Below are 14,713 nucleotides of genomic sequence, written 5' to 3'. Positions count from 1 at the left end.
TGGACTCATAATATAATTTGAATTGGTCAGCTATTAATTGAGGATCAATAAGTACGACCTTGCAAATCAATAAGGTATGCTATGCAAGATTTCATCTGAGTTTGTTTTACCCTCCTTGCCAAAAGGGAGCCAATTCTGTTATTATGAAAATGAGGCTACAGTTGAAACCTTTGCAAGGCTCTAACAGAGGGATCAGTGTCAAGTCTGAGAACATGAATCATATTAGAAATATAATTTTTCCAATGCATGGCTGATATTTGATACAGAAATGCAGTGTCTGTGTCATTATTAGTAATTTAACCCCTTAACGACCGGCCCATAGGGAATCTACGTCGGCACTTGCAGGTCCTTCCTGACTGCCCTATAGGAAAACTACGTCGGGAAGTCAGGAAAGGATTCCCTGTAAGTGCCGACATAATTGGATGGGATTTTAGCTGTATCTAACTGCTAAGACCCCATTCCATAACCCCCCATCGGAGGGGTCTCCGATCGGGGTTTTTTAACACCTTCAGTTCTGTGATCAAACATGATCACGGAACTGAAGCGGTTCCGTGACGGTGCCGGCTGAATCGGCACCCCCCGCGGCGAGATCGGGGGGTGCCGATGTCTCTAACATGGAGCCTGGGGTCTGGCCAGTGACCCCAAGCTCCAAGAGACCCCCAATACCTGGTTCATCCTGCCGCTTTAAGAGGAAGTCAGACGCAGGCAGCCCCTGCGTCTGACTTCCTCCAGACGCTGCAAGACACTGACTGCTGTGTCCTGCAGCGTCAAATAGAGAATTAGTGATGCTTTTATCAAAGCATCACTAATTCAAGTGTCCTAAAGGGACACATGAAAAAGTAAGAGAAAAAAAGTGAAAAATAAAGTGTCTGATAAAAATGAATAAACTTATAAAGCCCCAAAATTCCCTTTTTTTCTATAGAAAATGAATTATATTTAAAAAAACCTAAAAGTTAATAAAAACAATACATATTTGGTATCGTCGCGTCCGTAACAATCTGAACAATAAAACTGCAACAATATTAAATGTATACGGTGATCGTCGGAAGAAAAAAAACGGAAAAAACCCGCCGGAAGTAGTGATTTTTCGCCATCTCACCTTACAAAATATGCTATAAAAAGTGATCAAAAAGTCATAATCACCGCACAACAGTACCAATAAAAAGCGCACATTGTCCCGCAAAAAATAAGCCCTCAACCAACACTGTCAACCAAAAAATAAAAATGTTACGCCTCTCAGAAGATGGCGATACAAAAAACATTGATTTATGTCCCTAAATGTGTTTTTATTCTACAGAATTAGTATCGCATTAAAAAATAACATAAATGAGGTATTGCTGTAACCGTACCGACCCGCAGAATAAAGGTCACATGTTACTTATAGTGTACACTGCATGGCGAAAAATTTAAAAGGTAGAATGCAATGCCAGAATTGATTTTTCTTTAGAAAATCCAGCAAAAAAGAGTTAATAAAATGTATTCAATAAGTTGTAGGCACCCAAACATGGTGTCATTACAAAATGCATCTCATCCCGCAAACAACAAGCCCTTATTTGGCCACGTCACCAGAAAAATAAAGAAAATATAGCATCTAGTAATGTGAAGAAAAACAACCCCAAAATCGCCAAATCATTAGAAAACAACTGGCTGCGGCAGGAAGGGAATATATAAGCTGTGCGAGCGAATATCAGGGGACACCCCAGATTTAGAGCTTATGAGCGAAAAGACACCAGAAGTGACCCCAAAGTGACCCCTAGAGTGACTCCCCCAATCATAGGAGCTACTGGGACATAGTAGGGAATTTGGTGTTCCCAATGTCCTCCGCACAGCTTATATGTTCCCTCTTCACCATCCGCTGTGCAGTCACGTCTGGGATACTAATACTCACTACACCCCCTGAGAAATTCTTTGAGGGGTGCAGTTTTCAAAATGGGGTCACTCCTTTGGGGAATCCAATTTTCTGGTACCTTACAGGCTCTACAAACATGACATGGCGTCCAGATACCAAACATCTGAATCTGTACTCCAAAAGCCGCATCGCGCTCCTTCCCTTCTGCGCCCTGCTGTGCGCCCAAACTGCAGTTTATGCCACATGTATGACACTGGTGTACCCGGGATAACGTACGCAATGTCATATGTGGGTATTAACTGATATTAGGGCACAGCCGGACACAGAAGGGAAGAACGGTTATTGGGTTTTTGGAGCACAGACGGTTTGGTTTTTGGATGCCATGACACTTTTGCAGAGCTGAAGCGCCAGTAAAGTGGAATCCCCTGATATGTGACCTTATTTTGGAAACTACACCCCTGAAGGATTTATCCAGGGGTACAGACAGCATTTTAACCCCCAAATGTTGCTATAACTTATTAACCATAAATGAATACGCAGATGATTGTGAAAGGTGAAAATGACCATTTATCCAGGAATCTGTCATTTCAGTGCATAATATGTTGTGCCCACCTTGTATCAGAGATGAACGCTCTAAAAGCTGTTGTGCCCGGGATAGCCGCTTACCAGTGTTTGGAGTGTCTCTGCTGACATAAGTCGGGCACAACATATCAGATACTGAAATGGCGAATCTCTGGAAAACTTCATTTTTAACTTCTCATTATCAGCCGCAATTTCATTTCTGGAAACCAAATAAATGCAACACTCAAGGGTTAAAAATGCTCGCTACACCACTTGATAAATCCCATCTGTGGGCTAGTGTCCAAAATGGCGTGACATGTCTGCGGATTCCACTTTATTGACAATTCAGGGGCTTTGCAAAAGTGACGTCCAAAAACCAAACTGTGCTCCAAAAACCAAAATAGTGCTCCTTCCCTTCTGTGCCCGGCTGTACCCAAACAGCCGATTCTACCCACACATGGCATTAAGTCCGTTATCTAGGGTACACCAGTGTCATACATGTGGGCATACACCGCCATTTGGGTACACAGCAGGGCGCAGATGTGAAGGAGCGCTATGTGCTTTTGGAGTGCAGATTTAGATTGTTGGTGTTTGGACACCATGTCATATTTGCCGAGACCCTAAAATTTCCCCTACAAAATGGGGTCACTTCTTGGCGAATTCCAGTTTACTGTCACCTCCAGGGCTCTGCAAAAACAACATGGCGCCCCAAAAGTCCCTCTAACTCTGTACCCCAATAGCTAAAAAGCGCAGTGCTCCTTCCCTTCTGCCCAAGCAGCAGTTTAAACCCACATATATAATTTTCTGCCCCTCGAGATGGCCCCTTAATAGTTTTAGGAGTGCAGGTCTCTGACAACACAAAGTGGGTGCAACGTATTGGGCACCGAGATGGCAGATTTCTTTAAAAATTTCAATTTTCATTCTGTACATTAATTTTTGGGAAACATTTTTAGGCTCAAAATGATAATACCCCTTGATACATTCCTTGATGGGTGTAGTTTGTAAAATTGGGTCACATCTGAGGACTTTCCATTGTATTGGTACTTTAGGGGCTCTGCAGATACGACATGGCACCTGAAAACTATTCCAGCAACATCTGCCCTCCAAAAGCCAAATAGCGCTCTTCCCATTCTAAGCCCCACCATGTCCCCATACAGCAGATTATGACCACATATGGGATATTGCCGTGTTCAGGAGAAATTGTGTAACAAACTGTGGGGGAGCTTTTTCTCTTTTAACCCCTTGCGAAAATGAAAACTTTGGGGATAAAGGGACATTTTAGTAATTTAACCTACACATCCCAAGGTTAGTAAAATCTGTGAAACGGCTATAGGGTCAAAATGCTCACTATACCCCTCAATGAATACCTTAAGGGGTCTAGTTTATAAAATGGGGTCATTTATGGGGGTTTTCAATTGTTTTGGTAACTCAAATCTTGTTTGAATGTGCAATGGGCCTGAAATATCTGCAAGCAAAATTTGTGTCTTGAAATCCAGTTGGTGCTCCCTTCTTTTTGGGCCCTGCCGTGCATCCGTACATAGGATTAACCTTTTCGCTGCCAAGGGTCTCTGGAAATTTTGCACCTCCAGTAGCCAGAGCAATTTTCACAGTTTTGAGATGGACAAATCAAACCTAAATTGCAACATTAAAAAAGCATCCAACCCCCCCATACCTATATATTTTCTTAAAGTAGACACCTGCAGCATTGTCAGAATGCCACTTGGTACTGTATACGAACAGGCACCTTCATGCAATTTTAATTTAAAGTGAATGTTTTATGAAAAAATGCAAATAAATGTATATTAGTTGTTAAAAGTGGAAACCAAACAAAAAATTAAATGCACCAAACCTCCTAAAAATAAGAGTTCAACATGTGCAGAGTTCATACATATCACTATGGCCTGAACCCACATGCACGTGTCTTCAGAAAATCGCTAGAACTGGAAGGAACAAAATTCTGCTTTGAAGCTGGAAATGTTAAAAAAGTATCATCCTATAAAATGTAGGGATTACACACCATGAAAAGTAAGTGAACCCCTAAACCCTATATATTTTTTGAAAGTAGACAACCTGAAGATTACAAATGTCTTAATGGGTCATCGATAGCCACATGCACCTTCATGCAACTTTGCGACCAACACAAATAATTTTTTTTAAAAATACGCTAAAACACATATTTGCACCTAAAACTCCTGTTCAATCTCACATTCATATACAAAATACTTTTAAAATAATAGCTTATGGTGTATACAATGTGTATACATACTATATGTACCGCAAACATCAACTACAACAAGAGCTCGGACTCCCAAAAACATGAATACAGAAGACAAGCAGGATTTTGCTGTTGTTCACTAATATGTTAAAAAGCTATACTGCACCTACCAAACTGTGACTGTGATACCAAAATCTAATTTTTTCAGAGTACACAGCATACCATATATAAAAACACAATTTAATAGTTTATATATACAACCACCTTCATTCAACTTTGCCGCAAACAGAGATTGCTAGCAAAAATTGCGCAAAAATTCAAATTTGCCACTAAAGTGCGGCTCAAGAAATCCCTTTCTGCAAACATAATGTACTGTCCATAAAACTGCAATATGTGAGGAGTTCATACATACCACACATGTATATATTTACAGGGGCGGGTGTTAAAGAATCGCCAAAATCGCAGAAATGCGCCATCCCATTTTGTGCACGCAAATTAAATAGGACTTTACATAAAAATGTTATTTTCCATCCCCTTATAATAATTTTAGCAATCTATACCTTCATCTCTAGTGATAATCGTTATTACTATTATTTTAGCGTGTAACGGACATCACTAGAGACGTATTTTACTTTAAAAAGCTCAGGTATAGACAGGACAGGGATTGGGTGAAATGTAAACTTTATTTGCGACTTTATGTATATGTTGTGTAAGTGTTTGATGCGACTTTTTTTTTTTTGGCTTGCGACCTGGACAATGGTAAACGTCTGGGTCACAGTGCCAACAAACTTCCTGGTTATGTTCAGGAGGTATAACATAAGAATACCCCACTAGAAAAGCTCAGGGGGGAATTACATTATAACTGTATGTGACAATCAGAGACAAATGTATAGTATACGCTCTGATTGGCAGGAGAAGGGTTAATAGGGACAATAGAGTCCCTGCCACCCCCTCCTGCTGTCACATACAAGTTATGCACAGAGAGAGATCCTTTCACTTTCTCTCTCTCTCTGCTGCACAGCTCCATGTCCCTCTTCCTTTGCAAATTGCTTGCTTAGACAGGAGGGGGGGGGGGACACTTTGGAGCTCTATATCTTTGGACTGCATCAACATATCTTGATGCTTTCAATTGCATTTTAAAGAGGGGAATCTCCTCTTTAAAATGATATCAAGAACTCTATTATTGGATGTACAGTTTTGGAGAAATTCACTGTTGAAATGCTGTCGGGAATTGAGATCTGCAGTTGGATCTCAATGCCAAATAGTGTTTTCAACAGTGAATAACTACAAAACTGTAAGTAAAATCATCAAGTCCCTGGTATCATTTTAAAGATGAGAGTCTCTTCTTTAAAATGCATTTTAAAGCATCAAGATATGTTGATGCAGTCCAGAGATATTGGCATTAGTAGGGAGGACGTACTAAGTACGTCCTCGGCTACTGAAGTGCCACCTTGGGAGCACGTACAGTGTACGTGCCTGGCAGCGAAAGGGTTAAGGCCACAAAGTGTACATTTTTGAACACGGGAGAAATGGGGCCATCTATTTTGGGGTGTTTTCCTTCATTTTCATGCCTTGTGTGCAAAAAAACTGCCTTTAAAATGACTCTTGTGTAAAAAATATGAGAATTTTTTTGTTTGACGCAAATTCTTTTAAAACCTATGGGGTCAAAATACTCACTATACCCCTCAATGAATACCTCAAGGGGTCTAGTTTATAAAATGGTGTCATTTATGGGGGTTTTCAATTATTTTGGTAACTCAAATCTTGTTTAAATGAGCAATGGGCCTGAAACATTTAGAAGCAAAAATTGTGTCTTGAAATCCAGTTGGTGCTCCCTTCTTTTTGGGCCCTACCGTGCGTCCGTACATAGGATTAAGGCCACAGAGTGTACATTTTTGAACACAGGAGAAATGGGGTCATCTATTTTGGGGTGTTTTTCTTCATTTTCATGTGTTATGTGCAAAAAAAACTGCCTATAAAATGACACTTGTGTAAAAAAATATGATTTTTTTTTTTTTTTGTTTGACGCAAATTTTCTCAAAACTTATGGGGTCAAAGTACTCTCTATACCCCTCAATGAATACCCTAAGGGGTCTAGTTTATAAAATGGGGTCATTTATGGGGGGGGGGTTCAATTGCTTTGGTAACTCAAATCTTGTTTGAATGTGCAATGGGCCTAAAATATCTGCAAGCAAAAATTGTGTTTTGAAATCCAATTGGCCCTCCTTACCTCTTAGGCCCTACTATATGTGTGTACATAGGACTAAGGCCACAAAACGAACATATTTTAACACGGGAGAAGTGGGGTGATATATTTTGGGGTGTGTTTCTTCTTTTTGATGTGTTGTGTGCAAAAAAACTGGCTTTAAAATGACTTACATTTGAAGAAAATGAAAATGTAATTTTTTTCATCATTTGTAATAATTCTTGCAAAACAATATTTATTTGATCAAAATACTCACTATACCCCTCAAAGAATACCTGAAGGGGTCTAGTTTTCCAAATTGGGTCAAAATGGGAGGTTCTGTCATTATTCCACCAATTCCTGTCTGCAAACAGAGCTTGGTACAGGAAAAAATGACAAACTCAAAATTTCCAAAATTTGCTTATAAACTTGATAAACTTGTAAATTGTCTAAGTTACTCAAATATGCTAAAATTATTTCAAATATGCTTGAAACACAAAAGGAACATTTGGAAGTATATAACTACTAACTTTTTTGCCCTGTATTATAGTGTATATGTGAGATATCGCAGCTAAAAATGGAAAACATTGAAAAATTTTCAAAATTTTCAGCATTTGCGAGTTTTTAAAAAAATTACGCAAGTTATATGAGTCTAATTTTACCTTCTCAGTAAAGTACAACATGTCACGAAAAAACAATATCAGAATCACTTGGATGCGCTATACTGTTACAGAATTATTCACTGATAAAGTGGCACAGGGCAAATTTCCAAAATTTGGCTTGGTCATTAAGGTCCAAAATAGGCTGGTCACTAAGGGCTTAAAGAGGACCTTTCACCATTTTTCACACAGGCAGTTCTATATACTGCCGGAAAGCTGACAGTGCGCTGAGTTCAGCGCACTGTCGGCTTTCCCGATCTGTGCCCGGTGTGAAGAGCTTACGGCCCGGTACCGTAGCTCTTCTATGGTCAGAAGGGCGTTTCTGACTGTTAGCCAGAGACGTCCTTCTGCCTCGCGGCGCCAATCGCGCTGTGCTGTGAGAGTCGGGAGGAACGCCCCCTCCCTCCCTGATAATGCTCGTCTATGGACGAGTACTGTGAGCAGAGGGAGGGGGCGTTCCTACCTGCTCCACAGCACAGCACGATTGGCGCCGCGAGGCAGAAGGACGTCTCTGGCTAACAGTCAGAAACGCCCTTCTGACCGGGCCGTAAGCTCTTCACACCGGGCACAGATCGGGAAAGCCGACAGTGCGCTGAACTCAGCGCACTGTCAGCTTTCCGGCAGTATATAGAACTGCCTGTGTGAAAAATGGTGAAAGGTCCTCTTTAAATATGCTCATTAATTTGGACTGACTGATTGATCCATGATATAGTCAATTTTGACTACAACATCAGCAACCTCCAGAACGCCAGCTGCTCTGAAACTACAACACCCAACATGGTCCATTTACTTCCATGGGAGTTCCAAGAACAGCAGAGCAAGTATGTATGCTGGTAGATGTAGTTTTACAACAGCTAGAATGCCGAAGGTTGTCTACTAGAGATGAGCGAACACTGTTCGGATCAGCCGATCCGAACAGCACGCTCCAATAGAAATGTATGGAAGCAACTGGCACGCAGACTTTGCCGGCAGCTTAACCCCCCGCGTGCCGGCCGCTTCCATTCATTTCCATGGGAGCATGCTGTGAGCGTGCTGTTCGAAACGGCTGTCTACCCCTGTTTTATCATAGTGTGCAGCCAGGAGATACCTCTTTTGTCAACCCTTCTATCTTTATATTATTTCTCCTGGATCTGCAAACTTATCTTTAACCCTAAGGCGATTCAGACATTTTTCATTTTTGTGTTTCCGTTTTTTACTCCATACATTCCGAAAACCATAATTTCCTAATTTTTCTGTTAACGAAGTCATATGAGGGTTTGATTTTTGCACAAGTTGTACTTCAAAATGGTACCATTTACTATTTTGGACAATGTGCCAGGATCCGGGGAAAAAAAAGAAATTCAAAATGAAGTGGCATTGAAGAAAAAAAACAAACAAACAAAAAAAAAAAACTGCATTGCACTTTTCTTTTTTTTTTATTTTAACAACATCTGCTCTGCAGAAAACTGCTATGTTGGATTTAGTCTGCAGATCAGTACAATTACAATGATACCAAACGTATGTAGTTTTTTTTTTCATGTTTTAATTAAAAATTAATTTTTTGAATCACCATATTCCGGTACCTGTAATTTTTTTTTATATTTCAGCGTGCAGAGGTGTAAGGTGTCTTTTTGTGGGACAATATGTAGTTTTTATTCATACTATGTTGAGAAAAGAAAGATGTTTTGATCACTTTTTATTCCATTTCATTTAGGGAGGAAATTTAGCAAAAAAAAAACGCCAAATCAGCCTTTTTAATTTGTTTTCCTGCTATGGTGTTTACCATATGTTCAGTAGTTACATTATTATGGCAGGGCTGGGAGCCTTCAGACCTTCCAACTGCCATTGCTGAAAAGCAAATAGAATGTGAAAGTAGCTACTCAGATGCCGTAGTCACACTTGAGCACATCATCTCAATGGTTAAATGCCCATGATCAGAGCCATCTCTGATCACGGGCAATGTTGTCAGGTCCCTGCTGTATGAAACAGCACAGACCTGGCAGCTAGTGCAGCGGCTCTTTTTCAGAGTGGCCACCATGTTTAGTGATGTCCTGGTGTGCCTAAGTAACATTTTACATTGTCCTCCAGTACGTTGTGAGCATCCACAAGCTCGATGTGCTTTTTAGAATGCCTCCACTTTCTTCTCAACATGATCATGTTTCTGTTTAATCAAGGAGGTGACGTTATGATTGATGCCATTTTGAAGCACCACCAGCATTTCTTTAAGCGTATCCACAGTTACTGGATCATTGTTAGAATGGTAAGATGACAGGTCATACTGCGGGTTTATCAGAGTCAGAGAGAAAGGCTAAGCAGCTTCTGATCATGCTTTCTTAGGAGCCAACCTTAGTTAGCCGGCAAGGCATTGGATGAGAAAGTGGCATTACATTTACCATTCTGAACAACAAGCCCATTAGTATCTGTAGATCGGAGGGCAAAAGATGAAATTACTGAAAATGAACACAAATCTGCCCCCAAACTAGGCATCCACCAAGTTACCAACTGAGTCCAGGTAGTTGCAAGCTGTGAATCACAGTAAGCACTAAGGGTAAGTTCACAAGGGTTTTTTTGGTCCAGAACCTGAGGCAGAGGCCGCCTAAGGTTCTGGACCAAAAAAACGGGTCGCCGCGACTGAATGCTGGTGCACTGCACCAGCATCCAGTCACGCACTCCACTCCGGATTAGGCCCAATGAATCGGCGGGGCGAATCAACCTGAAAAATAAGCATGGCTCCCGGGAAAAAAAACTGACCGGCTCCCATTAATTTCCGTCTTTTTGGTCAGGATTTTGAGGCGGACACGGCTTCAAAATACTGACCAAAAAACCCTGTGTGAACTTACCCTAAGAGTTGCAGAACCTCAGATTTAACGGCCATCCCAATCACAGCCACACCAGTGTTAATCTAATGAGTATAAAGGATCCACCCAAAATAAAACCAACCCCCATATAAAAAAAAACTATTATCCGGCGGTATAAATTGGTCATATGTATACTAATTATTTAAATTGTCCAAATATACATAAAAATAGGAGGGGAAGACTAAGTGGAATGTATCATTATCCGACACTGAAAATATGCAAAGACACTATACCATTAGACACTCAGTATCTGTGACTCTCGACATCTTGCAGTTTTATTTGAACTTTTTTTTTTTTTTGATTTTTTAAAAGTTGAAAACACAGTCGGAATTTATACGCAACTGTAAAGAAAAGACTACATAGGTGACAGAGTGGATTTCAAAACAGGATTTGACAGAAAGGAGCCAAAATCTATTAAAGTATATTACAATAGTTATCAATGTCACACATGCTGGCAAATTCAAAAATTGTTTAAAGGGATTCTACCATTAAAACTTTTTTTTTTTTTTTTTTTTGTGGATAAGACGTCAGAATAGCCTTTAGAAAGGCTATTCGTCTCCTACCTTTAGTCGTGGTCTCCGCTGCGCCGTTCCTTAGAAATACTGATTTTTACCGGTATGCAAATGAGTTCTCTCGCAGCGATGAGGGCGTCCCCACTGCTGCCAGAGAATTGTGTCCAGCGCCGCCTCCTTCTTCGTCCGCAGTGTCATCATCAATGTCTTCTTCCGGCGCAGGCTTCTAACTTCTAAGCGTCGGGCCTTGAGCAGAGCAGACTGCGCAGGCGTACAGGCCACAGAAAAATGGCCGCTTGCACAGTATTGTTAGCGGCCATTTTCCTGCACCCTGTGCAGTCTGCTCAAGGCCTAACGCCTAGAAGTTATGAGCCTGCGCCAGAAGAAGACACTGAAGATGGCGCTGTGGACGAAGAAGGAGGCGGCGCTGGAGACAATTCTCTGGCAGCGGTTGGGACGCCCTCATGGCTGTTTGAGCGCTGGTGCCTGCCCCCATCGCTGCGAGAGAACTTATTTGCATATTGGTAAAAATCGGTACTTCTAAGGAACGGCGCAGCGGAGACCATGTCTAAAGGTAAGAGACAAATAGCCTTTCAAAAGGCTATTCTGACGTCTTAACCACAAAAAAAAAAAGGTTTTAATGGTAGAATCAAACCATGAATTCATTTCAAAATCATAAAATTCAGCTTTTTTACTGCTCAATAGATAACATATGGGACCAAAATTCATAATAAGAGATGAGCACAGCTTATTGAATCCTCACTGCACAATAATCCTTCAAAAGGTCACAAACCATTTCTAGAAGACTCTCCCACAGGCATCAGTAAACATCTAGTGATAATTATGCTTATAATCCACGTGGATGCTATAAAGCATATCGTTAAAGGGGCTCTATCAGCATATTTTTGCTGTATGAGCCCAACATACGTGTGAATAGCCTTTAAAAGGGCTATTCAGGCACCGGACATTATATAGTTTACAAGTGAAACAACAATATTCTAAATTTTCAAAAAATTTCCAAAACCCAATTTTTAAGGGACTAATCCAGTTATGAAGGGGTTTTGAAAGACCCTTGTATTAAAACCCCCCATAAATCACCCTATTTTCAAAACTGCTCCCCTTAAATAAGCCAAAACAACATATACCTAGTATTTTAACCCTATAAGTGCTTAACAGGAATTAATACAAAATGGAGGTGAAATTTTCAAATTTGATTTTATTTCACTAATATTTTCATTTAGCCCTAGAATTTGCACATTCACAAGGGGTTAAAGGAAATAAAACATCCCACAATTTGTTATGCAAGTTCTCTGGACTACCATAGTACCCCACTTGTGGGTGTAAACTAATATATAGACACACAGCGAGACACAGAAGGGAAGGCGCGCCAAGGAGCTTTTAGAGGGCAGATCTGGCTGTGATCAGTTTCAGGAACCATGTCGCATTTACAAAGCCCTTGAGGAGTCAAAACAGTGGAAACCTCTAGAAAGTGACCCCATTTTGAAAACCGCACCCCTCAAAGAATTTATCAAGTGATGTAGTGAGCATTAGTAACCCCGAAGTGAATATGTAAGCTGTCCTAATGATTTGGCGATTTTTGGGGGTTTTGTCTTCACATTGTACAAGCTAGATTTTTATTTTTATTTTCTGGCGATGTGGCTGTATGAGGGCTTGTTGTTTGCGGTATGAAATGTACATTTCAATGCCACCATTTTGGGGTGCCTGTAACTTATTGACTACATTTTATTAACTCTTTCTGGATGGGATATAAAAGGAAACATCAATTCTGGCATTGCTTTTTAGCATTTATTTTTGTTCCTGTGCAGTGTACAGCATAAGTAACATGTTACCTTTATTCTGCGGGTCGGTACGGTTACGGCGATACCTCATTTATATTTTTTAATGCGTTGCTATTTGTGCAGAATAACATTCAATTTAGGGGATTATCAAATTATTATCAAATTATTTTTGCATGACCATCTTCTGAAAGGCATAACATTTTTATTTTTTGGTAGACAGAGCTGGTTGAGGGCTTATTTTTTGCGGGATGACATCTGCTTTTTATTGGTACCATTTTGGTTTTCATCTGACCATTTGATTACTTTTTATTGAACATTTTGTAAGGTAAAGGTGGCGAATAATCATTATTTTGTGCGGTTTTGTACTTTTTATTATGCCATTCGCCGTTCGGGTTAAATAATGTTTTAATTTTATTGATCTGGTTATTACGGACGCTGTGATACCAAATAAGTAATGTTTTTTTCTATTTTTCTTTATTTTACATAAAACATTTTCTATGGGGGAAAAGGGATTTTTGGGGCTTTATTTATTTCTAATTCATTTTAAACTTAAACGTTTTGTTTTTTTTTTTCTACTTTTTTTTCTGTCCCCATGGGGGATTGAAGCAGTGATCTGCTGATCACACCTTAGCTAGATATACGCTGCAATACACGTGTTACACATGTATTGCAGTGTAGAAGAAGCTGTCAGCCTGTGTAGACGCACAGGGCTGACAGCTTCCTTTTGGGCAGGATCAACCAGGTACGTGGAGGGGGTAAGTGATGGGGCAGACCCGGGGTTACTGATCAGACCCAGGGCTGCCCCCTACGAACATCGGCACCACCTGAAACCGGCGCGGGGGGTGCCAATCGGCACCATGGTATACTGAAACCCCGGAGATGCCGACGGTCATGTTTAACCGCCGGCATCTCAGGGGTTAACACCCGCGATCGGACCTAGTTCCGACCGCGGGTGTTACAGGGCATTGTCAGCCGTATATTACGGCTGACACCCGCAGGGTATGGTGCGCACACAGTTTCTGTGTGCGCACTATGCAGCCGCCGTACTAGTACGGAGGTTTGCGGGAAGTCCTTCCCGGCAGCGCCGTACTATTAAGGTGGATGTCGAGAAGGGGTTAAACCCCTGTCCCGTTTTAAAATAAAACTATAAAAACATATAGTTAAATCATACTTGAACGTGCACCCTGGGCAGTGATGCACGATCTGACGTCATCTTCTGGCACACCTACCTCTTCTTTCGACGACGCCCTCCGATCCTAGCTCTTCCCTGGCTTCATCTTCATCCTCTTCCGGCGGTTCAAATCCAATTGGTTGAAATCCGGCACGTGCGCAGAAGCGCACCCTATGGAGCTACTGCACACACTCCAGTGGCACTGCCATTGAGAAAAATGGCACCAGAGTGTGCGCAGTAGCTGTGCACGCACCGGATTTCAACCAATTGGATTTGAACCGCCGGAAGAGGATGAAGATGAAGCAGAGGAAGAGCCAGGACCGAAGGGCGTTGCCAAAAGAAGAAGAAAGAAGAGATAGGCGTGCCAGATGATGATGTTGGATAGTGCATCACCGCCCAGGGTGCACGTTCAAGTATGATTTACCTATATGTTTTTATAGTTTTATTTTAAAACAGGACGGGGGTTTAAAATAAGATTAGCGGTGCCTGAATAGCCTTTTTAAAGGCTATTCACGCATATGTGGGGCTCATACAGCAAAATTTTGCTAATAGAGCCCCCTTAAAATTGTTCACAGCAGCTCAGACAAGATGGTAGCTCCCATAAATTGAAATTTAAAAATAAAAATCAGTAATTAAGAACAGATTAGAAAAATCAAAATCTGTTTTACTACCTGGATTCCAAAAAGTAAAGGCGATATATTATTTGTCTCCTTAAGGATGCTATGCCTACCAGCTAAACTCTGTCTGGGTTTCCTCAGCTAGTCTGCTCCAGCAGTTTAACCAAATATAGAAGTTCGGGTTAACTCTGCTACATCTATATATTCCATGACGCCATAGTTCTGTAAAATGATATCTTATAGATTATGCAAGTAAAAATGTAAAAGCAAAAAAAAGAACGTTAGCTTCTAAACTTTGGAAAAGGATC

General features: G+C 40.8%; 1 protein-coding gene across 4 annotated transcripts in view; it reads right to left on the bottom strand.

Annotated features, from left to right (window-relative positions):
• The window catches only part of ANKS1A (ankyrin repeat and sterile alpha motif domain containing 1A), a 232,048-nt gene that overhangs the window by 154,059 nt on the left and 63,276 nt on the right, over positions 1–14,713 (bottom strand). The window lies entirely within an intron of this gene.

This window comes from Leptodactylus fuscus, chromosome 2 (assembly GCF_031893055.1).
Source record: "Leptodactylus fuscus isolate aLepFus1 chromosome 2, aLepFus1.hap2, whole genome shotgun sequence".
Classification (NCBI taxonomy): Eukaryota; Metazoa; Chordata; class Amphibia; order Anura; family Leptodactylidae; genus Leptodactylus; species Leptodactylus fuscus.
The sequence above is the reverse complement of the archived record's forward strand: the minus strand, read 5'-3'. Positions and strand labels throughout refer to the sequence as shown.